Source organism: Vigna unguiculata, chromosome 9, assembly GCF_004118075.2.
Source record: "Vigna unguiculata cultivar IT97K-499-35 chromosome 9, ASM411807v1, whole genome shotgun sequence".
Lineage (NCBI taxonomy): Eukaryota > Viridiplantae > Streptophyta > Magnoliopsida > Fabales > Fabaceae > Vigna > Vigna unguiculata.
Window position 1 is genome coordinate 18,164,539 of NC_040287.1, and position 27,946 is coordinate 18,192,484.

The 27,946-nt window shown below is 33.3% G+C and overlaps 1 long non-coding RNA gene across 1 annotated transcript; it reads left to right on the forward strand.

The window, feature by feature from the left end:
• Positions 1-22,278: 22,278 nt before the first annotated feature.
• Positions 22,279-27,642, forward strand: LOC114164689. The gene is made up of 4 exons (XR_003599583.1): positions 22,279-23,182; positions 23,282-23,351; positions 25,317-25,654; positions 27,263-27,642. It is a non-coding gene; the product is annotated as an uncharacterized LOC114164689 (long non-coding RNA).
• The last annotated feature ends 304 nt before the right edge of the window (positions 27,643-27,946 follow it).

Sequence of the window (27,946 nt, forward strand, 5' to 3'; positions counted from 1 at the left end):
AAACGTCTCCTGGCTCACCTGTCAAATCATCTGCTCCCGGATAATAAATCATCCGATCATCACTATACACACACACAGATAGGGTGAGCTATGCATATAAAAACAAATTAAATATGATATCCATCCCAATAAAAATTTGATGATATATATTAATTACAAATTATCCACCCTTGATCTCATATTCCTTCATGAGACATATGCATGAAACTAGGTTCTGGGACTTTTACTGTGCTTCCACGAAACTATCCCTTTCGTGGTCCAACCCTACGAGCCAATCCTGCTCATAGTCCATCCCCACAGACTCCTCGCCTGTAGTACAACATCCAAGCTTACTCAACTTGGACCCTGGCACGCACGAAATCACCATACTATGAACTCCTCGCCCAACAGTAACCGACGGGAACATCACAGTTCCTTGCCCATCGTGCGTCCAACGCATGCAATCACCATACTAAGGACTTCTCGCCCAATAGTAGCCGACGGGAACTCAACTAGTTCCATGCCCATCATGCGTTCCACCACTCAAGCACATCCTAGACCCCTATTGGACTTAGTCCGTCAAGCCCAAGCATAAAACAAGTGAACTTAGTCCTTCAAGTCCACTAGTCAAAATAAAACCCAAATTTTACAGCCACAAACATCGTCTAGACACCGCTAGGCGGATACAGACAGAAAACCGCCAGGCGGTCACACTCCCACCGCCAGGCGCCGCTGACAAAACAGAACCCGTAATTCTTCATCACCGCCTAGCGGACACAACCCTGCCGCCAAGCGCCTCCTATGGGTAGTGGCTACTGCCACTGGTTTAAGGGACTACCGCCTGGCGGTCTGCCCCGCACGGCCAGGTGCCATACCAGTAGCGAAATGCTACTGGTTTTTGGCACTTTTTACAGTTCTGAATACCTCAACTTGCAATACTAATTCCACACACCACTCATAGTATTTAAGACATATCACCAAAACTAAAACACACTTAGTTCAATTAATTCATGCCCAACTCAATTATTATCATGTCATAACATACCTCATTTGACTTTCAAACCTAACAAGCCACAAATAACAATAGCATCCCTACCACTTATCATCATACATGTTATTCTGTAAACATTCCATACTCAAAGTATTGCCATATACCCAATTAATTCTTGCACCCACCCTTTTCCCTTTTAATTACCTTAAACTGGGTCTCATACTCAATATACCCCGGTTTCTAAAACTTTTACACTCTTTTATTCATTCCACCCCAATCTGATCAGTATTTTACATATACTTGGACACCTAACTAACATAACAGTTACCAACATGTAAGAAACACCCCATGCACATATTTAATCTTCTATTTATTATTTAAACATCCTAGGTAATAAAATCCATCCCCTCTCAAAATATTTACAATAAGAACCCCAAATCAATGTGCCCCATGGCAAGGCACCAACCAAGTCGAACCTGCTACTTTACTGACAGGTCGCCTGGCGGCAGCCTCAGTACCGCCAGGCGGTACGTGAAAAACTGGGCTCCGCCCAGATTCTTCCCGCATTCGTTGTGACTCACCCACCCACCCCACTGTTTCACAGTTCACCCTTACAATAATGTAATTTCACATGCATCACACCCAGATTCAGATTACAATCAGATTATCATCCATCACACACGAACAATTCACCATTCACAATCACCGCTTATGACAATTCATTCCCAAACCCAAGCGAAACCTAAAATACCAACTCACATGAAAATTCATGAAATCCTCCCTCAATTTCGCGATTATAGGTAATCACACAACATCTCAATCATACACGCATCATATAAATTAACCCAGACGTCCAACATCGCAGAAACACCCAAAACCCGCAAGAACTGGACAAACCAGTTTGTATCGCCTGGCGGGCAGCACCTTGTCGCCATGCGGTGCATGAAGAAAACCCAATTTTTGGGTCCTGAACGTATGAGTCGCCTGGCTGTCCTTCAACACCGCCAGGCAGTTTCTGGGAAAAATCCAGAAAACTACGAAAAACATCATAAAACGCAGAAAACACAATGCAATTCCATTCACACATGGCATAGTTTATCATATCCAAAATAAAACCAACATAAACAGCTCCCCTAACCTGGATTAACACTTTCCTTGCTCAAAATTTCACTTCTTGAAAACTCCAATGTTCACCAATGGCTTCCTCCCAAATTACCCTCCTAACTCAACTCGCTTATCACTCCAGAAACTTGTCCCTCTCTGAACTCTTTGTCCTCACCGCACCTCCTCCAATTCCAGCTAACCAAACCCCCCCTTTTTACCCATAATGAGCCTTATAATGAAGGTTTAATAATGCTTGATGGTTAAAAACGAAATTAAGGTTTAATGACAGTGTTGATTACCCTTCAATTGCATAATACCTTCTATCTTTTCAGCCATCCTTGGCTGCTAAGTTTACTAGGGTTTCCTTTAACCTTTCAAATTCAAGACAAACCTAAAAATGGCAAAAATAGAGTTTCATTTGAGTCCCTCTAAGGTTTGAACCCACACTCATGCAATTGTTACTCAATGCCAAACCATTCAACCCATTCATATCTCATACTAAACAATAAAATTCAATTATTATAAAACTCCACAACATGTTTAATACACATAAAAATAATGCTAATTTAATAACACACAAAAATAGCATACATAGGATTCAAACCCAAGTCCTCTCACACAATCAAAGTACTCTCAACCACTTGAGCTAGTACTTTTCCACATCACACATTCCGCATTTAATTAAATAACTATTTAATTATTTATTTATTTTTTTCCCGGGTCTTACACTTATGCCATTGCTCCTTAATGTATAAGTCTTTCCTAGGCATTAAGACAAAAAGAGAGGGGTTAGTAAGTGTTCCCAATGAAAATGAAAAATCATGATGTGAATGGGAACAACAATTTAACGCATTATCATCCCCCTTTAAGGATTTCATCTCAACCATGCATATCAAGGGTGTGAGGAGATACTCATTCTTGTGTTTCTCTCTTTGTTCTTCTTCTTCCTTTGCTCTTTGTTCTTTCTCTTCTCGCTCTTTTAGCTCTTTTTCTTTTCTTTCTCTAAGCTCTTTCATCTTTTGTTCTCTTTCTCTCATCTCTAGCTCTTTTCTTTCTCCTTGCTTTTTCTTCTCTTGCTCTCTTAGCTCTTGCTCCTTTCTCTCTTTTAGCTCTCTCTTTTGTCTTGCTTTTACTCACATTCCCTTTAGTGCTCTTTCCGCTTTTTCATGCTCCCTTTTTGCTTGTTGCTCTTGCCTAACTTCGAGCTTTCGTCTAACACTCCTCTTTACCTCTTTCAAGTATATAATTTAATCCTGGAGTTCCTGAAGATTCATGTACTTTGCGTTCCAATTAGGACATTGATATTTTTTATGTCCATAACCTTCACACTTGGTGCATCTAATAACACTTGTTTTGTCTTTTGGCAATGATCGTCTATCTTCATGGTGCTCCCTTCTAAGATGCCCAAGTTTTTTATTCAACCTGATAATTCTAGACACAACGAAGTTGATATCTTCTATCAAGGTCGAATGTGTATGGAACATTTTGGAATGCTCAAAATTTCTAATTTCTGCACTGAAAGAGAGGAAACAAGAACTAACACAAAACACAGTAAGTGGTTAGCAAAAGTAATGTAGATAAAATTATCAAATGGGCTTCACCACTCCTTACGTGTTTACATTCAATTCCACTCGTGTTTCACTCTCAAAGCATATTCACTCGCTCTCAAGTTCATGTTCAGTTCTTCAAAGAACCTCCAATCAACCCATCCAGAATTCAACATCAAAGTGAAAGACGTAACGAATCTAAGCTCAACTCAAGAGGCCAAGGAAAGGAAAACTCCAAGACAAAACCAAGGAAATTTAAAGATAAACTAAAAAAGCACCAAAATTAAGAAAGGGCTAAACCAAAGGGAGTAAATATGTGACAAAACTAAGACTATGACAACGAGAAAAAGCACTTTTAAAGACAAGAGTAATCTAAACAGTGTATTTAGAATTACTACTAGAAATGTGAAACAAAATACTCAAGCTAAAATGTGATGATTAATTCAAACTCCCACAAGCAATACTTCCAACAATTTAGCTCAAGGTACATTGCCTCACAACACAAGAAACCAAGGAAAATCAAACTCAAAGAGAAATGATGGACAATAGACTCAAGCAATCTTAAGTGGTCCCTCATTTAACATCACTCACCAATCTGGTATGAAGTGTAGTTGCAAGAATCCAAATTGCGCCAAGAATTCCAAAAGCAAAGAAATAAAATGTTGTAGCTAATGAAGCCTTGTTGACTTTGCTGCCACAAGAAGATTGCCACTACAGTGTGGAAATGTGGGGCTGCTACTACAAGTTCTAAAAGAACACAACCACATGAAGTGCTTTATTTGTCAACCTTGCTCACCCTTTCTACACCATAGGCACTAAAGGCATCGAGTGAGGTAGCTGCAGCAATTTGAATCTGCCAATGCTGCCAATTTCTAATGCCACCGCTTGAAGCAACACCTAGAGCACAGCTTTGCAAGTTGAACACGCCACTTCGAGACAAGCAACCTTGCTTAATACCTCTTGCAATTCGCTGCACCGACTGGACCAAAAGCATATATGGCTGGCACCGACACTAGTGCAAAATAAGTATATTAGATCGATTCTGGAGCGTATATTAGATCGGTTCCACAACTGATCTAATATACACTAATGTAATATGTCAAAGACATATTAGATCGGTTTTGAAACAACCGATCTAATATCTTTTACTGAAAAGAAAAAAAAATTCGAAAGTGACCATGCGAAGGGGCATAGGAGAAACGAACCACCAACAAACCATCATAGACCAACACCACACCCCAACCGCAAACTTGACTAAGAGACTTCACGAAACACCATGGGGACCAGCATACATTCGGTAAAGTAGCGGCATCACAAATTTGCTTTATTTGCAAAGGAGATGGGAAAGCACCAAGCACTGAGAAAGACAACTACAAAGAGAGCTTTCTCCACACACAAAAACCCTAGGCATGAGAAAATGAGGGAAAAAAACACTAACTTGTTACATTGGTTGTTGAAGAGTGGCATGGAAGAGAAGAAGAAGCTTGTTGAAGCACGATGCGACAATGGTAGGGCACGGCGACGGTGGTCAATGGCGCTTGGAAGAGAAGACCAAAGGAGGCGAAAGAGAGAAGACCAAAGGAGGCACAAGAGAGAAGACAAAGTTTGAAAAATGAAAAGGGTTTTCGCAATTTGTAGTGCAGAAAACATATTAGATCAGTTGTTTTTTAACCGATCTTATATGTACCCGATCTAATATGTACATATTAGATCGGTTCTTTATATAACCGATCTAATATGCATATATTAGATCGGTTCTCCCTATAACCGATTTAAAATACTTTCCAATATTTACAAAATTGCCACCGTGTTTTAAATTAAATTGGTTCCATTTCAACCGATCTTATATCATGTTCTAATATCACCATTTTGCACTAGTGTGAATTAAGTCCAAGCTATTTATTTGGCACTTGCTTTTAGCATCCAACCTTGGAAATTCAAACAACTCATGTGACAGATTCGAACAAGCATCTACTGCACCAAAAACTTGCCAAATTGCATCGTTTCAACAACACTAATATTGCATAGCGCAAGCATCTTGTATTTAGTCCAACTGCTACACAATTTTCACTGCACCAACTTGCAATTGATGTTGTCAAACATGTCTCTGCTGCACAAAATAACTAAGACAGGCCTAAACCAATTCAACTGGCACACCAAACTAACTTACAGCGCTTCACCAACTTCAATTCTATGTTATGCTTCAAGTTGGCTATTATAGCTTACCCATCCAGCCAGCTTCAAAACGACTCTGCACCAAATGAGGTTGTCAAATGGTAAGAATTTAACCAAGGGTTCAGGCTTCACGTGGCAACAATTCACCAACTCAACATGTCTCCCCAACTTCACGCTACTCTGCTGCCTCAACAGATTGGCTACTGCGACTGCACCAAATCAAACATCACACCACTTCACCAAACTTTGTTGCTTCAAGATGGGGCCAACAACCTTCAAGCACGAAGTTTCCACTCTTTCCACTCTGCACTAGTATCCACCACTTCAAGCAACACAACACACCTTGCTGTATTCACAAATTTAGTGCCAATCCAACCACATCAGCCAATCGTCTACAGCTTCACCGATTTAATACGAGAATTAAATCTTCAAAAATCTTCCTCCACATGAGTAAGTCGGATGGACCAGCTTCTCGAACTCACTCACACCTTGATTGTTGTCTTAGTCCTTGATTGACTCAAGCAATTCACGTTCCAGAAAACACTAGCAGTAAAAATGGCCACTCGAATCAACTTAGAACACCTCAACTTCAAGTTTATCTTCAATGGGCCATTTTCTCAAACACGTGGTATGCAATCCACCACCCGAGCCAATTCTGATTGTAACACCCAAACTTTGGGCAATCTACCACAAAGCAGTGAACTCAACCAGTAACCAAAATCCATGAACACTTCCACACTCCTAGCTCATGAATCCGATGGAGTAACCCAAGCACCTTAATGTTACACGACCCACTTCGGAACTAAAAACACAAACCGCAACGAATCTTGAAGGAGAGAAACCAACCTATCAATGTCGCTGTGGAGCCAATACGGGAGTGTACAACTGAAGGACGAACGAGAACACCAAACACAAAAAAACACGAAAAACAAACCCAAGGAAAACAAAATCCGCAACGAAGAGAATCCAACCGAGCTCTGATTACCAGATGATGAAGGATCGTCTCGGATTTGGGATGAAATTCGTCTAGAACGAAAATGGGTATGAACCCTAAAACGAAAAGGGGGAAAATGGAGGACGTCGATTTGGGGGTTTTTGCGGAACGGGATGAAATCACGCCACTTGGAGGAGGTTCCAAGATAAGTGAGGAAGATCCGCCACTTTGAATCGAAGATTCAAAGATAAGGATTGGTGGTTCTTAGGAGAACCTTGTGACTTGAGAGAAAACTCACTTTTTCATAAAACTCAAATCTGAAAACAAATGTGTCTCACAAGGGCTTATATACTATGGGCCGAAACACCAAAAGGCCCAACACAACTAAAGGTCCGATAAAGCCCAAACAAAAACATTACAAAAATATAAGAGTTCTTATTCTATGATCTGAAGCTAATCCGAGATCTCTTTGAAGGTCTTGGGCATGATCCCATCAAATGCTCTGAAATCCTTGTGACGATCACGAACCACGCCTGTATCAACGTGGCTGAACCCTAGCACTAGTTTGCACTCGACTTGCGGCATCGTGGTGAAGCTCCGACTCGCCGACGGTAACGCTGTCGGTGATATTTTCTTTATCCTTTGGTTTCTCTGTTTTGATGTTGGGTTGAGATGATGAAAAGGTGCGTGACAGTGATGATGATTTCGTTTAATGGGTGATGAAGTAGAATGGAGATGATTGAGAGAACGTGAATCTACTGTTCTGAGCGTGTGAGTTCTGATTTTGGGTTCCTATTCTCTCTGGTTTTTGTGCAGGTGAAGGAAGAAGATGAAGGTCGAATATGAAGGAGGAAAGGATAATGAGGCTGGAAAATGGTCTGAATAGTGGTGCGTGAAGGCTCTCTTAACCCATGATAAGAAATGAAATATGAAGAAGGAGAAGATTAGGGTGGGTATGATGATGGTGGTGGTGAGTGATAGGTGTTGCGTCTTTCTTGTGTAAAGAATAAGGGAATATGGAGATAGTCGTTGGAAAACTGATGGTCGGGAGTGATAGTCGGGATTGAGTACAATGAGGGAGTGAGTACAGGGATACTGGATCGAGGTTGTGAGTGGTTCTGCTAGTGGAGATGGAGGGTGTTATGTGATGTTGACGTTAGTTGCTGTGGTTGGAATCTGATTCTTTATTTTTTGGTTTTTATTTAGATGCAAGGCATAGGCACATTGTAAATGGAGACTACAATAGATCACAACGACCTTTACACGGACACATGAATCAACAAGCAAAAGAACATAACACAACAAAACATCATATTTGCGTATTTAACGATGCACAACAAGCGACATACATTTCAATTTATATACACGCGAGTACTCAAGTAGCGATACTTACCTCTTGATGCTCCCTTCTCTCGCGTTGGTCCTTTCTCCTTTGACTGTGGCTTTTGTTTTATTCCCAGAACTTCTATAATCTCTTCTCACTCTTTTTTGTTATGTCCCTTCCTATTTTTTTTCTCCTTTTTTCTCGCTGCCCTGCTATCTGTTTCTTTACATGAATTGTATTTTGAAATTGTGTATCCTCTCCTACGAGTGTTCTCTTTCGAATGTGCTGAGAGCTTATCCTTTTTGTTCACGGTCCAGAGACGTAAGGTGGGAAGTGGCGGTTGCTTTCTTCCCTTGCTCTATATCTGGTAGAGCCACTTTTTCCCCTTCAATCAATCCATGCCCCTCCTGTCAGTCACCATGGCATCCCTTATTGATATCAAATAAGGAAAGAGCTAGACAATTGAGGCAACAGAAAATTAAATGTTCCACACCTTTTTTTCTCTTTACTATTTTTTCAAATCTGTTTTTTTTTCTTTTTACCCCTTTTTTTAATTCATTTTTCTTTATCTTTTCTATTTTTTTAAATAAAGAATAGTAAAAATAAAATAAATAATATATATATATATAATAATAAAAATAATAAAATAAATAAAAGTGAAGGGAATTGAAAACAAAATAAAAATAGAAAAAATAAAAATAAAATAAGATAAAAGGACAAAATAAAACACAATAAAATCAAAGTAAGATAAGATGGAAAATAAATAAATAAATAAAATAAAAATAATAACAAAAGAGTAATAATAATAAATAAAAAATAAAAAACAATAATAATAACAATAATAATAATAATAATAAATAAAATAAATATACAATCTGGATAGAAAAAAATGAAGTTGAAAACAGAGCATATAACAACAAAGAGAAAAATAGTTTCAACATCCTCACCATGGAAAACTACGAAAGAAAAGGAAAAGAGAAAGGAAAAATAACAGAAGAATTTCAACAACGTTTGAAGAAGTTGGAACAAGAGTGGGAAGCCTATAAGGAATCCAAGCCAAAAGCATCACACACAAACATTCCCTCCATTCAAACCTAACCATTCACAAGTCCCGCAAATATTCTCCCAAGGAACTCATGTTTAACCTTCAACAAGAGTCACCGTCACCTCTTGAGCCATTGAAGAACGTGACCAGAATCAAAGATGTGTCGGTCAGAGAGATCCTCCAAGAACGTAGGGAGGCTATTGAAAGAGGAAAGTTGAAGGGTCGACAACTTTTTCAGTCAACAACTTCCAAAGGTGAGAGTAGTGATCGTGAGGAGAGATCAATGTCTTTTCGTAACTTCGATGATGAATCTAATGGAAGTGAAGGGGTACATGGTTATTGTACCCGCGATGAACTTTGTTCTTTGTCTTCCTCTTCGTCATCTTGTCTTGCCGGTGATGACGACAATGATAACCAAGTCATGGATAAATTGATCCATTGTATGGCAACGGTAAAAGACAGTGTTAGTGCTACGTATCGCAATAGAAGAACGAGGTATGTTGTTTTACTAGGTGAGGTTACTGTTATCTTGCTCATGATTGTCATGTGCATGTGTTTGGCAAAGAATTTGGGTGGAAATGATTGCAATATGATCTTGGTTCCAACATGAGATGATTTCCATGTGCATGTGTATGATTTATAAATTGTTTAAGGATTATGATATAGTATTTTAGTGTGTAGACAGTCAAAATTATGTCTATGCATCTGCACAAATTTTTGTTTATAGAAGTTAATGATTTTTCTAGATAGGTGCATCTTTTTTTGATGATTATTTATTGAATCCATAACAGAACGTACTACATTGTGCCATGTCTTAAGAAGACTTGCCATTAACTTCCAATAATAATTCCTTCATGTTCTATTCTAATATGGGAGGTGCATTACTAAGTAGATTGCCTATGAGTAGGTTGCCTAAGATCTGGTCAAAGGTTTCCACTAACTTATCCACAGGGTGTGTATGTGAAGCGATTTTATTAGTCGGTTGTTTTTCTATTTTTAATAAATGTGAGTCTATAGGATTCCTATTTTGTAGGCATTAGCTTAGTCACGTATGCTAGTCTAATGCTAGTTTGTTATCTTTTTGTACTTGCTATAAAGTAGCTTTTTGAAGCAATATACACACAGTTTTTGCACCAATTCTTTAATATACACTTTCAAACTGGTATCAGAGCTCTACAGGGCCTGATACAAAAGCTGCAGCTTACTTGTGAGAAGCAAAGTCTCAAAATGCAAAGCGAGAAGTTATCGACCAAAATACCTTACTTTGATGGTCAACACTATGACCATTGGAGTGAATTAATGGAGAATCTTCATTGTGCCAAGGGTCTTTGGAATGTGGTCAAAACTGGTGTCGAGGAGCCACAAGAGGGCACGACTCTAACTATTGAGCAAACAACAAAGTTGGAGAAATCTAGACTGAAGGATCATAAGGTAAAGCATTACCTCTTCCAAGCCATTGATCGAACAGCCTTCGAGCAAATTCTTGATAGGAGTACCGATCAACGAACACTACAAGAAAAACCATTATTATCGACGATCAAAATCCGTCGGTAATGGCCAAAATCTGTCGCTAAATCAACATTACCGACGGATCATCGACGGTTAAAAATTTGTCAGTAAAATGCTTGTCTGTAAAATTTTACCGACGGAAATCATGTTTTGTCGGTAATTATCGAAGGAAAAATCTGTCGGTAAATCTGTCGGTAATTATCGATGGAAAAATCTGTCGTTAATTACCGACCGAAATATCCGTCGGTAAATTTTTTACACTATTCATCTTCTTCCTCCTCCCTCTTTCAATTTTTTTTCGTGGTTGTTGTCCCCGTCGCCGTCGTCGTCACCGTCGCTGCCGCCGCCGTCGTCTTCTTCTTTCTCTTTCTTCTTCTTCTTCTCCTTCTTCTCCTTCATCTTTTCCTTCTTCCTCTTCTTCTTCTCCTTCTTCCTCTCTTCTTCTTCTTCTCCTTCTTCTTCTCTTTCTCCTTCTTTTTCTTCTTCTTCTCCTTCTTCTTCTTCTCTTCTTCTTCTTCTTCTTCTCTTTCTTTTTCTTCTTTTCTTCTTCTCCTCGTCTTCTTATAAGGTGAGATTTGGGCGGGAAAATTTCCGCTTCTTTTACCGACGGATAAATCCGTCGATAATTCAAATTTGGGCGGAAAATTTCCCGCTTCTTTTATCGACGGAAAAATTCGTCGGTAATTTTGTCGGTAAAAAAAAATTGAATTATCGACGGATTTTACCGACAGATTTTTCTGTCGGTAAATGAAATTTTTTTTACCGACGGAAATCCGTCGGTATTAAAATTTGAGAATCCATCGGTAAAATCCGTCGATAATTCAAATTTACCGACAAAAGTATATCCGTCGGTAAAATTCCGTCGGTAATTTCAATTTTTTTTGTAGTGGAACAAATTAGCAAGAAGACAACATGGTTTCTAGATTCTGGTTGCTCTAATCACATTTGTGGTGATAAAAAGGCTTTCGTTGACTTGACGTATGAGGCTAAGCATTTTGTGAAATATGGAAATGATTCACATATGGTTTGGTTGGCATAGGAAGTATCAAATTAGTTTTCAATGGCACCACTTTTCTAATATGGGATGTATATTATGTACCAGAGCTTCAAAAAAACTTATTAAGCATTGGTCAGCTTCAGGAAAGGGGTCTCTCCATCCTTATACAGAAGGGAAAGTGCAACATCTATCACCTATCCAAAGGTTTGATTACCCACACAAATATGAGCAAAAATCGTATGTTCATTCTTCTTGATGAAAGTTGCGACACTTCTCCTCCCACTAACGAGTGTTTACATACTTCCTCCACTGACCTTACTTATCTCTGGCATAAAAGGCTCGGTCACCTACACTACAAAGGTCTAAAGACTCTACAAACCTTAAACATGGTACATGATCTTCCAACACTTGATTCCTCGGATGTTGCATGTCTTGATTGCATCATTGGCAAACAGCATCGCAATCCAACTCCTAAGACAAGCAAGTAGCGTGCACACACTATCTTGGAGCTTATACATGCAGACATATGTGGACCTATAGACCTGTTTCCCACAGTGGAAAACGGTATTTCTTAAGCCTCATTGATGATTATAGTCGTAAAGGGTGGGTGTATATGCTTTCTAAAAAATTTGAAGCTTTGGAGTGTTTCAAGTTATACAAAAGCCTAGTGGAAAAGGAAGCTGGAACGTCCATCAAATGTCTTTGAACCGATAGAGGAGGTGAGTTTAATTCTCTTGCATTCAAATCTTTTTGTGATGAAAATGGTATTAAGCGACAACTTACCACTGCCTACACGCCACATCAAAACGGAGTCGCTAAATGTAAGAACAGGACTGTTATGAACCTGGTGAGATGTATGCTCTCCGCAAAAGGAATTCCAAAAAAATTTTGGCCAGAAGCAGTAAATTGGGCATTTTATCTTCTAAACCGTTGTCCGACAAATGCCATGAAGAATATCACACCACAAGAAGCTTGGAGTGGAATCAGACCTTCAATCAAACACCTTCGCGTTTGGGGATGCTTAGCTCATGTACATATACTAGATGCCACACGAGGTAAACTTGATGATAAAAGTTTTCCTTGCATTTTACTAGGTGTTAGCAGTGAATTGAAAGGTTATCGCTTATTTGATCCTAAAACCAAGAGAATTGTGATTAGCAAAGATGTCTTGTTTGAAGAAGAAAAGAGTTGGAATTGGAGTACAAATTACAAAGAGTAGATAGAAACTGAATTGATGTGGGGTGATGATGAACTCTATAATGATAATAATGAGTAGCAATATAGTGACAAAAATGCTGAAGATGCACAAGAGGAAGACATGAAGCTCAAAAGTGGTGATGAAACAAATGAAAATCAAAGGAGAGAAAGAAGACAACCAACTTGGATGAGAGATTTTGTTAGTGGTGCAGGTTTAAGTGAAGAAGAAGAAAAAGTAGAAGGAATAGAGGGAGCAGCCTACATGGTCCAAAATGTCATGAGTGATGACCCGACTCTATTTGAAAAAGTTGTCCAACATGCCAAATGGAGGAAAGCGATGGATAATGAAATCCAATCGATTTAGAAGAATCAAACTTGGAAACTAATGAATCTACCTGATGGAGCCAAGACAATTGGAGTCAAGTAGATTTTCAAGACAAAATTGAATGAGCTGGGAGAAGTTGATAAGTACAAAGCAAGGTTAGTAGCTAAGGGTTACGCACAACAATATGGAATTGATTTCTCTGAAGTATTTGCTCTTGTTGCACGCATGGACACAATACGTCTACTTGTAGCTCTTGTAGCATGCAGAGGGTGGGATATCTTTCAACTTGATGTTAAATCTGCTTTCTTGCATGGGGAATTAAATGAAGATGTTTATGTGGAACAACCAAAGGGCTATGAAAAAAAGGGGGAGGAGCACAAGGTCTACAAACTACATAAGGCTTTGTATGGTTTAAAATAAACACCTAGAGCTTGGTTTAGCCGTATAGAAGCACACTTCATGAATGATGGCTTTCAAAAATGTCCAAGTGAACAAACATTATTCATCAAAAAGGGTGCTAACCAGACCATACTAATTGTCAGTATCTATGTTGATGACTTGATTTATACAGGTAATGATGTGGGCATGATGACAAATTTCAAGAAGTGTATGATGCGGGCCTTTGATATGACTGATTTAGGGAAGATGAGGTTCTTTCTTGGCATAAAGGTCTTACAAAAACCCGAAGGCATATTTTTGTGTCAACAGAAATATGCCAATGATGTTATGAAAAGGTTTGCAATGTTTGAGAGCAAACCTATGAAGAGTCCAATTGTTCCAGGTAATAAAGTTAATAAAGATACTAACGGTGTAATGGTGGATGACACTCATTTCAAACAGATTGTAGGAAGCTTAATGTATCTGAATACTACTCGACCAAATATTATGTTCAGTGTGAGTTTAATTAGCAGGTACATGTCCAAACCAACTGAGCTACACCTACAAGTGGCCAAACGAATTCTACGGTATCTCAAAGGAACTGCAAGTTATGGAATTTTGTACAGAAAAGGAAGGGAAGAAAATCTGCTTGCGTTTACGGACTCTGACTATGCAGGAGATGAGGATGACTCTAAAAGTACATCTGGCTATGTATTTTTATTCAATTAAGGAGCAATGTCATGGATGTCCAAGAAACAACCAATTGTTACTCTTTCAAGTATCGAAGCAGAGTTTGTAGTTGCTGCTGCTAGTGCCTGTCAAGCAATATGGTTGAGAAGAATTATGAGATTTTTAACTCTCTCTCAAAAGAGCACTCTGATTATGTGTGATAACAGTTCAACTATTAAACTTTCAAAAAATCCGGTCATGCATGGTAGAAGCAAACATATCAGAGTGCGGTTTCATTTTTTGAGGGACCTTGTGAAAGATAGAGAAATTGAGTTGGAGTATTGTGGAACTCAGGAGTAAGTTGCAGATGTAATGACTAAATCTTTGAAATTGGAGGCTTTTCAAAAACCCAGAAACAAGATGGGAATGGTTGATCTCAGTGAAATAAACTAATTGCACCTGCAGTTGGTTTAAGGGAGGGAATGAAGCGGTTTTATTAGTGGGTTGTTTTTTTGTTTTTAATAAATGCGAGTCTATAGGATTCCTATTTTGTAGGCATTAGCTTAGTCACGTATGCTAGTCTGATGTTAGTATGTTATCTTTTTTTACTTGCTATAAAGTAGCCTTTTTTGAAGCAATATACACACAGTTTTTGCATCTATACTTTAATATACACTTTTAGTATGTGTCCTTTCGTTGTGACCATGATCTGTTCATCGTCGTTCGAATGGCGTAGGATTTGTTTCTTAACATTGCACTCTCGATGAGCACACCTATAGTAACTTCTGAAACGAACAATAAATGTACTTAAGTATGCATAATCAAGACGAATTAGAAATATAAAAATCAAAATGCTAACCTTAGTTTATTGTATGGTTAGAATATTAGTATGTAGAATTAGAGATGTATAAATGGGTTTAACTCTTAATTAAATGTTACTTATCAAAGATTCAATTAAGGTTAGGTTCAAAAAATGTTCAATTTTTTAATTGTGAACTAAATTGAATCTAATTCTCTTGTCTCACAAATTAAACGGATTTGAAACTAATAGACTCCAACTTATAATCTAATCATGTAGATAGACCATAAATTCTTGAAAGGACTAAAATATTTCATTAATAATATTTAAATAAATTGGATACTTTTATAATAATATTTAATAAAATAAATAAAAATTATATCAGTATAAAAAATATAATTGACTCAATTTTAAATATAAAAAAGTAAAACATTTAAATGATCCAATCCACTAACTTACAAATAAGTTAGGATAAATTACAAATTTTTTAACTCAAAGAAAAATAAATGAGGTTGAATAGACAATTTGTAATACAACTCTAATAAACCAACCTATAATATTATACTCCTCATTTTTAACACAACTAATAAACCAACCCATAATATTATACTCCCAGAATACATTAAAATGTTTATCATTCAGTACATACAAGGAAGAACACCAATATATAATTAAAAAATACACAAATCGGCCTGGAGATAACTTGTATAGAAAATGCAATATTCCACATTTTTATTACTCCTATTAAGTATATTCAACTTCTAAATTAAAAACAGCATCCTAAATTATTGCCTGTGAGATTTTTTCTTTTATATTTTTTAAATCCTATAAAGTTTCTTTTATATATAAAGTTTTATATATAATTTTGTTTTTTTATAATGTATATATTGAAAAGTGAATAAAATTAAAAGTCATTAAAATTTAAATTTAACAAAAATAAATGCGAAAAAAAGAAATATATATATATATATATATATATATATATTGACATTTTTAGAAGTCTAAAATTTTATTTAAATGATTTTTGAATGTATTTTTTATTGGAAACTGACATCTAAAAATAATTTTAAAGGTGTGATTTATGTAATTTTATTTGAATGGTCAAAGAATATTTTTAGAATTTAAAAAATTTTAGAGGTGGGGAAGAAATCTTTAAAGATGCAAGATGAAAGCCCCTTAATGTTGTTACTCAAGCCACTAAATATGTGCAAACACACCGACCTCAAATTGGGCTTTTACTTTTGCACCTCCACAATTTTTTCATACATCCCTCAAATATTTAAAACAGCAATTCTGCCCTTTTGAAAAGTGAAATTGGGATTACATATCCCAGAAACTTTCTGGAACAAGGCTTTTGGAATTGAGAACAAGATTTTTAGAACAAAATTTCGAAAACAGAATTTCCTGAATGAAATTTTCAGAAAAATGATTTTTGAAACAGAATTTCCAAATGTATTTCAGAATATGTTTTTTGAATGAGTTTTTCAGTGAGTTTTTTCCACATTTTCTCTCTTCTTCTTTCCTTGCAGCGTTCTCTTACTCTTTTTCTTTCTCTTCTGCAGCAGTGATGATGGTGACTATGATGGCAGGAATAGCAGCAACAGAGGTAATGCAGTGTAATGGTGAAGGATATTTGAGTCTTTTTCTCTTCTTGATGAAGGGTTCAGACAGCAATAGTCCTCCAGTTGTAAATTTTAAGACCCCACATTTGTACCATCGTTTTACTCTTTATGCTTTATTACGATCATATTAAAATTAAAATTAAAATTTAGTGTTATTTTTAAATACTAATAATGTGTTTGGGTAAGAATATTTACTTTTTATGCAGAAAGGATTGTGACGGTAGCACACACAAAAATGAAAAAAAAATTGATAAATTTTTTTGTTATAAAACTTTAGATGTTATATATTGATAATTTTTTGTAATAGTTAATTAATTAGGGTAAATATTGAATTTACTAAAATAAGAATTAAAATATTTGTTTTCAATATATTAAGAAAGAAAATACACAATAGCATTAATTTGGTTTGAAATTTGTTAACGTGTTGGTCTTTAATAATTATAAAAAGAAAAAAATTAATATATAACAAATTTTAATATATATTAATATTATTATTTTTTATTTAATAAATCCATGAGATAATTATTAAATATTAAAGATCAAACAGAAGTTCAATTACTTTAAACAGTAACCAAAGTCAAACAAAATGAACATAGTTAAAGTTTTTCTACCAATAATATAATTTGTTGTCTTACTATATTAAAAATAAATTAATATGTACTAAATCAATTAATTATCCATCATAATATATTTTATTATTATTCACGTTTACATTTGAAAACTTTTATAATATTATATTATTAATATTTTATTAAAACATTATGATATTATATTCAAAATGAAAGTATTAATTTTTCCTAATATTCAAATAAGTAAAATAAATTAAATAAATAATAAAAAAATATTTATTAAGATTTTATAATATTTTTTTATCTTTAATTTAAAATTTATTTTAATCCTAATTTGATCGTCTCAACGACAACATTATCACCTGCATATCAATTTACACCGTAATCTCAAACAATATCATTATATAAAGGAGAGTGCTAATCACTATCCTAAGAACACTGATTAAGGAATAACTAATGCAAATTGGTTCCATCAATTTTTTCATTAAAAATTGAAATAATTAAGTACATTAGTTAAAATAATATAAATGCATATAATATATTTTATAAAGATAAAAGTATCATTTTAAATTCTTAGATAATAATTTTATGATATAAAACAAGGACTTTGAAATTTTTAAGATCTCTACTTCAATTATTTTTTTGTAATTTTTTTAGATGTTTAACATTATTTTTTTGTTAATTTAAACTTTTTTATGTTTAATTATATTTAACTTTTAACAACACTAAAATATAGTTATTTTATTATTTAATTATATTTTTATTTTTATTGGTCAACATTAAATAAAATATTAAACACATATATAATTTTTATGAATATTTTTATTTTTTAAATAAAATAAAATTGTATTAATAATTATTAGATTATATTTTATTTAATATCACTGATTGTGTATTTTTGTAAAATTTAATATATATTAATTATTAAAGACACTTGTTAACATAATCTTTGCACAAAATAACGTCATTGAACACATGTTACCTGTGTATCATTAAATAATGCATTAATAACATTAAATAACATCATTAATAACATTAAATAAAGAATTAAGGACATTAAATGTTAGACTAGATACTTTCTAACTTTCTTTTTTTATCTATCTTTTTAAGTGCATCGTCCGTATATACAGTTCACATGAGTTAAAAATAATTTGTAGATTGCGTCACATCAACGTTAAGAAAGTTAATCTTAATTTTCTTCCATAAAATAAATCGTAAGAAACTCAATTCACAGATTTATATATTTTATAATATATAATCTATAACAATATATAAATATATATAAAAAAATTATCTTTTTTCTTTATTTTTTAAATATATAAAAAGAATTTCTTCTTTTTATGTTCAATTTTATCTTTAATTATTATTTTAGAAATTAATTATTTTATAATTAATTTATATTTTGACATTTTTTAAATCTCTTTTATGTTAGACTGTTATTTTAAAAAACTTTTTTTAATAATTATTTTATTTAACCACTATTTTTAAAATTTATTATATATATTTTAAAAATAAATATTATTGATCTTAACTCAAATTTTTATAAAAATTAAAAAAATGCGAATACACAAACATAATAGCATCTGTATTTTTACTAGTATACTTTAAGAGAACAACAGTATCTTCTATTTCTAAGATATGTTGTTTGAAAAAGTAATTAAAATGGTTTTAAGTATTATTATTATTATTATTATAAATTTTAATAATATTATTCTAATTATTAGTAATATTATTATGATAAATTTCATTAAAAGTAATATTACAATTATTATTATTAGATATTATATTATTATAACAATAATTATTATATATATTATTAATGGTAATATTATTAATATTACTGTTATTATATTAGTATTATTAATATTATATATTACTATTATTTAATATATATTATAATTATTATATCATTACCGTTATTATTAAATTCTATTAGGAATATTATTATTGTAGGTATTATTTGTAATATTAATGTATAATATATTAACTAGAAAAAATATTATTAAAAATTTTAACATTATTAGTAGTAGTAAAATTATTGATATTATTATTATTAGTATTATTAACAATATTAATATATAATATATTATTATTATTATTTTATATGATTGTTGTTATTATTAAATTAATACATATAGCGGTAAAAATAGTTATATAGTATTATTTGTAATATTAATATATAATATATTAATCTTTTTATATATCAAAATATGGGAAAAAATAACTTGAAAAAATATTATTATTTTATTAACTATAATATAGAAAATCAATACTTAAACTAATAATGAAATTATTAATATTGCTACTATTCTTAATATTATTATTATTATTATTATTATTATTATTATTATTATTACATATTGCTTTTATATATTATATATTATTATGATTATTATTATTATTGTTGTTATTATTAAATTTATTAATATTGTTAATAGTAATAACATTCCAAATATTATTAGTAATATTAATATATAATATATTATTATTATTATTATTATTATTATTAGTATGGGAAAGAAAAAATTTAAAAAAATATTATTATTATTAGTTATAATAAGCGAGAATTATTATTATATCATTATTTTTTTTATTATAATTATAATATTAATAATTATTATTAATATAATTATAGTTATTACTCTTACTCTTATGCTTACTAATATTATTACTCATATTATTAATATTTTTAATAATATATTATGTTAGTAATTATTATTATTATTATATTATTATAATGGTATTACTATTGTTAGTATTATTATTGTAGTATTTACATATACATTTTACATATACATTTTACTTTTATTTACTACAAAATTATATTTTAATTACTTTCATTTTAATTTGCTTTATTGTTGATTTATCTCTACATCTTAATAATTAGTTGAATTAAAAAAAGTAAATACTACAATTAGTAAAATAATAATTAAAAAATTAATTTTTTATTATGAATAATCCTTTAAATTTAAAAATTAATAATTAGTATTAGTATTGATATTAATATAATAATAATATAATTATTATTGTTATATATTAATTTTATTATTATGAAAATTATTAGAAGTATTAGTTGTAATAATATTAATATTATTATTATTTTTGTTATTACTATTATTATTATTATTATTATTATTAATAACATTATTATTATTATTATGATTATTTATTCGTAGTAGTACTATTCTTATCATAAATAATATAATGTTATTACTATTATTTCAATTTGCTAAAAAATTATATTTTAATTATTTTCATTTTTATATTTGAATTGCGGTATTTAGATACACATCTTACTTTTATATACTATAGGATTATATTTTAATTACTTATATTTTTATTTGCTTTGTTGTTAATTTATCATTACATTTGAGTAATTAGTTGAAATAAAAAAGTAGTTACTAAAATTAGAAAAATAATAAAACTAAAATGTATTTTTTTATTATAAATAATCATTTAAATTTTAAAAACAATAATTAATATTAGTATTGATATTGATATTAATATTATTAATATTATTATTATTATTATTATATTTTGTATTTTTATTTTAAATAATATCAATATTATTATATTAATATCAATCTTATTTTTAATTGTAGTATTTAGATACATATTACGTACTACGAGATTATATTTTAATTACTTGCATTTTTATTTGTTTTGTTGTTGATTTATCTTTACATCGAGTAATTACTTAAATTCAAAAAAAGTAGTTACTAAAATTAGTAAAATAATAAAACTAAAAATTAATTTTTTATTATAAATAATCATTTAAATTTTAAAAAATAATAATTAAGATGATATAATTGTAAAAACAAAATAAGACATCATGTATCTTTTTATATATGAAGTCGTTGTATTAATATTATTATAATTATTTTTATCATTACAGTGTATTATTATTATTATTATAGTTAGACACACATCTTATTTTTATTTACTACAAGATTATATTCCAATTACTTACAATCTTTATTTGTTTTGTTGTTGATTTATCATTACATTTGAGTAATTAATTCAAAAAGATAGTTACGTAATATTACTTTTTGGCACCGGTTTTGGGCGAACCGAGGCCTATAGTACTCTTTGGCTTCGGGTGTTTGGTGAACTGAGGCATAAAACTTGGTTGAAATTGTAAAAATGTCACCGCGCCATTACATGCTTCAGTTCCTGGATAACCGAGGCATATAAGACGAGGTAAAAAGGAATTTCTGCACTAATGTAATAAACAAGTGTTAATATTATATTTATAAAACTAAATGTCAAGTTAACGAAATTAATTAATATTAACTATTATTTTTATTGAAGAATGTTTTTTACATATAAAAATACGTAATATTTAATAAAATAGTGTTAATATTATATTTATAAAACTGAATGTCACGTTAAAGAAATTAACTAATATTTTTATTGAAGACTGTTTTTTATATATAAATATGGAAGAACCAATTACTATTGTGTTGATATCTCAAAAGCATCCTAAAATTTGAAGGAAAAATCAGTGAGTTTTGATGGCAGAAAAAATGTCAAACAAGTTGGCTATCATCATGGTGTTCACAATCTTGGTCGTCTTAGCCATGGAACCTCATCATGTGGAATGCAAATTTATCACGCCAATGAACCCCTGTAAACCTTTTCGGTGCTTTACCCTCTGTCATGAAGTTAAGCAGGAATACTACAACGGTTTTTATTGTATGGAGAACTCAGAGGGTTCATTTTGCGTTTGTAATTGAATTAAAATCATTATCTAATATTTTGCTTTATTATAAAGCGTCAAACCATACTAGTTATTTCGAGGTTATATGAATAAAACATGGTTTAATTATATTTTAATTTTATTATTTATTTTGATTTTGATTTATTCTCATTATTCATAAAAAATGTTAAATAAAAATGTTAAGTTGTTTACTTTTTCTTCTATTCAGTATAATAATACCATATTTTCATATTTTTCTTTTTAATATTATAGGAAAAAAAGTTAGTCTTAGTACAAAGTTTTTTAATTTTGTTTAAATTTTATTAATGACTAAAGTAATTAAATACATATTTAGTGTTGAATAATTGTTTTGACTTTATAATTTGTTTTTATAAAATCCACGTTGGGAGGAAATGTCATTTTGTTTGAAACTACCCTAGGTCATTCTTCATTCTTCCCTCCTCAGTGGTTTTTCTTTCTTCTTTCTAGAACACCCTCACCGTTTGTTCTGCCATTGGTGCCACCACTTTGTGTTTGTGAAGGCAGATTACGCAAGGGTTTGATTAACGTTGCCTTTCTCCGTTGTCGTTGAAAACGCGAACACTTACGAATTGGGGAAAAACCTGAGGTTTGGCACCGTGGCAAAAGGTGGAATTGGTTGTTGTGCCCAGGTCATCGTTCCAGCGTTGAAGAAGTTGTGAGTTTTTATCGCATTTTCGAACAACCACTTCGGTAAGAAAAAACTACACATTATTTGCGAATGTCATCACGAAACTTGACCGCACCTCTGCACGTTGTGTATCCCACATTGGCATCTTTATTATTTATTTGATTGTTGGTGCATTTGTTATTTTTGAGTTTTTTGTTTGGGGTTTAAGGTTTTGTGCTAACCCCTATTTTGGTGTGTAAGAGTGTGGTGGATGTATGTCATTGTTTGGTGGTTCTTATGACAACCCTAGTTGATGACATGTACTATTGAAATTCATAATTTTAGAAAATGAACCACTTAACTTCACATTGATTAATCATCCACATTTTGATCATGGTCTGGGCTATAACATTCCTGGTTGTTTTTCAGCCCGAACTTGTAAGAACCCTTTTTCTTTTTCCAGCCCTAAAGGTTAGTGGGCTGCCTCTTAATGGGCCCAAGGGTTGGCCCAGTGCATATAAGTTCTAGGTCTGCCCTAAACCTAGGGTACCCTACATTTTCAGGACCTTTGCCCTTACCTTGAGCCGCAGCCGCCACACCTTCTGCTAGGGTTCGTTCTTCGTCTCGAACCAGTCCATCCCGAGAGCTCGACTAGTGATTCCCGCTCCACGTAAGTAACTCTAACCTACTGTACTTACCTTATGAGGTTTTACATTCGTTTCCACCGATTAAAATCCGAAAATCATTGTGTTCACCGCTGTTCCGCCAGTTCTTAGGTCCATCGCTCGAGCTACTGTGCTCCAAGGTTCCGCGTCGAAGTTTCGTTAGCTCTTTTCCAGGTACGGGAAGTTAGGGTTATGGTTTCGAGTCTCTTTTTGAATGGTTTGTGCGTTATTTGTTGAATGTATGGTGGGATCTGTCGTTTGGGTGTGTGAGAGTACCTTGCATGTGATGTTTGGCCGGAAATCATGGCCGTACAGTGAAGAACAGTGGCGAGACCTGTTAATCTCGCCCAAGCGAGTCCATCTCGCCTAGGCGAGATGAAACAGGGAGCTCGCCTAAGTTTTTTGCGCGAAACGTCGCCCGGGCGGCTCGCTCAATTTTTGAGCGAGCAGGCAACTCGCCCAAGCGAGAGGGATCTCGCTTAAGCGAGATCCCGTGTTGCCCATGCCCTTGTTTTTGGCGCTCTCGCTTAGGCGAGGGGGGAGGCTCGCCTGAGCGAGCACGTCTCGCCTGAGCGAGACCCCGCAGCCTGAGCGAGATGCTGGGCGAGACCGTGCTGTGTTTTGGTTGTTTAATGTTTCCCGAATGAACCATGTTGGCTGAGTATGATTATGTGATGATGGACATGTATATAATGGAGTATGAAATATATATTTGGCATGATTCATGAATTGTGGATGAATGGATTGGTATGAGACTTGGCATGAGAAATAAATGAATGGGTAGTTTGAAATTAAAGGAACATGGGGTTGTCATGAGATGAGACCCTAGACTCATGGGACGGTGATGATCAGAGGTATGGATTCAAAATGTGAGGCGTATGAGGAATAGATCTCATGGATGAGTATGAGGTTGTAAATATGTTTTCGATATTCTCCTAATGTTGTTTTATGAATGTTGGTCCGTGTCAGCGTGTAATTCCTTGGGGTCTCTCGGTGAGACCTCTGGGGTTGCGCTTCAGTGGTCGGGACGTAATTCCATGGCCCTTGCTAGTGGGTGTTCATGGTGGTGCCCCATCTGTATAACTAGGTAAGGATTCAAGGTAAGGTTGCATCCTGACACTCCGAGGAGCCAGTCAGTCTCAGTTAGAGCGGACTGACTCTTGTGGTGGGAGTAGCAGGAGGCCTGAAACTCACTAAGGGCTAACCTTGTGGTGGGAGAGATTTGATTCATTGCAACACTGGTAATACATGGCTCAGGATCGAGCAGCTCAGGTTCGAGCAGAGGTACCCACACAAGTGCAAGCATCCGCTGAATCCGACCAAGTTATACGTATCCGGATGAGTCGAGTCGAGTCGTAGTGTATTGGATGAAGAGTCATAACATGTTTGGTTGCTATGTGGATATGAGATGATGAAAATATGTTTGACTGCATGATTCATGTTGCTAGCTCTAGCTTACCCGTTTTGTTGCATGTTTGTGATGTATGTGGCTGTTCTTCTTGCGATGATCATCAACTTGGTTGATGGGAGCAGATGGGCGAGGTCTTCGTGGTCAGCAAGGGAGTGGTGATCCAGCAGCTTAGCCATCCGGGCTAGATTTCGAACGTCTTTCTTTCATGTTTCTTTAGGGCTATGGCCCCTGTATTTTGTTGTTACCGGATTTGTAAACTCTTAGTCAAACTGTTCATCCTGCTTTTTGTTGGCATCGTGGTGTGCCTGGTTTTGTAGGGGTGACGTTATGAACCCCAGGACTGCATTGTCGATTTATCTATGTGTGACGTGTCCTTTAATTTTACGTATTAAATTAAATGGGACGTTACAGAACTTGATTACCCTTTTCATAAATTGACATGCTGTTGATTGTTCTTGGTTAGAGTTAAAGTCTTGCAGTAGGCCATCCATTGATTAAGTGTGTTATTGGAGCTTTTAATTTGGAGAAAATGAATAAGTTAACTTTGCTCAAACAGTTTTAGCTTGTGCCTTTTCTAAAACATTATTGCTCCGCTTCTGCTTTAGCTTGTGCCTTTTCTAATTGTTGGTTTATTGCTTTAAGATTTATTGTCGAAATTCCCATCATGTGGTGAACTGACTATTGTTAATTCAGCTCACAGTTATGGTATTTTCAAATTATGATTTTAGGTAACACCTGGAGCGACCAGAGCGATGAGGTGTGACAGTGGAGTTGTATCGTGGAAGTTTCTGAAGCATTATGTTGACTCAGGGATGCTTGTTGATGAATTATTATTTTTTCGTATTTACTTAATTGATGCTTAATTTTTAATTGTATATTATTAGTGTATTTCCTTTTATTTGGCTTTATTGGAACAGTAACTCGAATTTTAATTAATTTGAATTTACTTGATCTAATTATCGTTTCTTAATTATTTCAGGTTTTGTTGTGAATTATTTTTGGACTTGGACACTTATTTTGTAAAGAGAAGAGTGTCACGTTAGTGCCACACTAACCCTATTTTCATGTAAGCATTTGGGTCAAAATGACAATTTTTTAATTTTGCAGTCCATAATGAATGTTTTATAATTTTGCTCATCAAAATGACATATTTGTAAATATGTAAATGTGTGGTGATGTTACACTTTTTTCACACCAGGAAGTTCTATTAACATAACATGGTCACGGTTTCTAAATGACCCCTTCATGATATGTAACATAAATTTGTTTAGATCATGGGTGACATCTTAGCTTACTTTATCAATTATATAAAAAAAATATTAACTTTTTTTAAAAGGTTCTAAAGTGTTTCTTATTATAGGAAATAAAATTCTTTACCTAGTTGCTTGGACAATGTGGGAATAAATTACACTAGATGTAATGTGTGTTTATGAGAAACATCTTCGTAAACACTAATTGTATTGTATTGATTGAAGTCTTACCCATGACTTCAAACACATAAAAGTTAACAATTGAAAATGAAAATAATTGTCCATAACTTGGTCGCTCATATCCCAAACAACATTGTTCATTTATAATGCTTATCAAAGTTTATGACAACAAAAACATTACAATTTCACAATGAAGAAAATATCTACATAGTAGTACAACATTTACAATAAGGTTTTCTTGATCATTAACAACAAGCTTCAGGTTTTCGTTCTCTTCGACAATATGTTGTACTCCCTTTCACCTCCATCTTGCCCACTTCCCTTGTCATAGCTCCATGGACCAAGTTACCCTTTTTGTGCCTTAGATTGATAACTACAACTACTCCTACCTCTGCCCTTCCCTATTGTTGATCAAGTCAAAATAACCATTAATATGAAAAAGAAAAAGGTTCCAAGAAAATAAGTATAAGCTACATACTTGCAAATTTAGAAAAAAACAACACTAAAAAATAATTTATTTTCTATATTTGAGCTGCTATAGCAACATCATCAAATATGGCTGACTATAATGATTTGAAATGTAAAAATCTACCTTGTGATTTCTTATAATTACACCGTTAAGTCGAATCCTCCCAAAATTCTTCAATTACTCCTCAATTTCAGAAATAAAGAGAGTAAGTGACAAATTTCTCACATAAACAAATTTGATTTTATATGAAGACATTTCCAATCAAATAAAATGTTACTAATAAATGAGTAGTTAGAAATAAAACCCCCAAACAAGCAAACAATGATTCTTTTAAGCAAATTAGAAATAAAACAAATATTTTGATGGGATTGTGTGTTTGGCCCCCACTATTCTGGTTCTTAATGCAAGTTTTGATGCATGCTTAATCCAAGAGATTTGGTAAGGTATGTCATACTTAGATAGGCATTATAAGAGACATTTGTGTGTCTAATCTTAAAGGATAGAGAAAGTAGTAGTCATTACAAATGCGAGTACTGAGTACTTTCCCAACAAGAGACATCTGAGTGAGGTTGCTTGGAAAATCTATTTAATCATTCTACATATTGGAATTATTAGTTGGTTGGTGTGCTTATGTTTTGCAAATTTTTTTCTTTGTTTCTATATTTTCACTTGTTTCTTTGTTATTATTATAAATTTCCAATTCTTAAATTTTTGTTTATATAAAAATTGGGATAATTTGTTTGTTGAAGTATATTTTGTGTTATTGTGAGTATAGGTATTGATGAAAATGAAGATAAGACACAAAGAAGCATATGGTATTGGTTCAACACGCGACCTACAGAAATGAAAAAAAAATGTCACACTAAATATAAGGCGTTGAGCTAAAAGAAGTTAGACAAGCGCTTGCTGGGAGGCAACCCAATATTTTTAATTTGTCTTAACATGCTTAATTATGAAATTCTCTCTGAACTTGTTCTAATCATGTCCTCAAAATATATGAATTGAATGTTTGGATGGTCAACTAAGTTAGAATATGTTTGAGTAATGATTTTCTTGTCTCATAATTGTGCATACAATTGAGATAACTTGTGGCATACATTGATTGTGAGATGGTTTGATATGTTTATATTTAGTCAGTCCTTGTTTAGTGTGAAAGTATCACCAGATTTTTGGATATTTGAGTAAGAAACATTTAAGTGTTGAAAGCATATAAGTGTTATCAACTTGAGAGTAGAGAGTTGTAAGGAAAGCAGTTATTTCCATGAAATTAATTTTTGCCCGATTCTTGTTAATATAATCACATAATTGGTTAGAAAGGATAAAGACATTTGTTTGATATGTTTAAGCTACTTAGCCAAATAGCCAACATTGATATATGTTAATTGTTTGTTACCTTTTTTAGCTTAATTGTTTCATTCTTTTATATAACACCCCCTTTGAGATGCCATGTGTAATTATT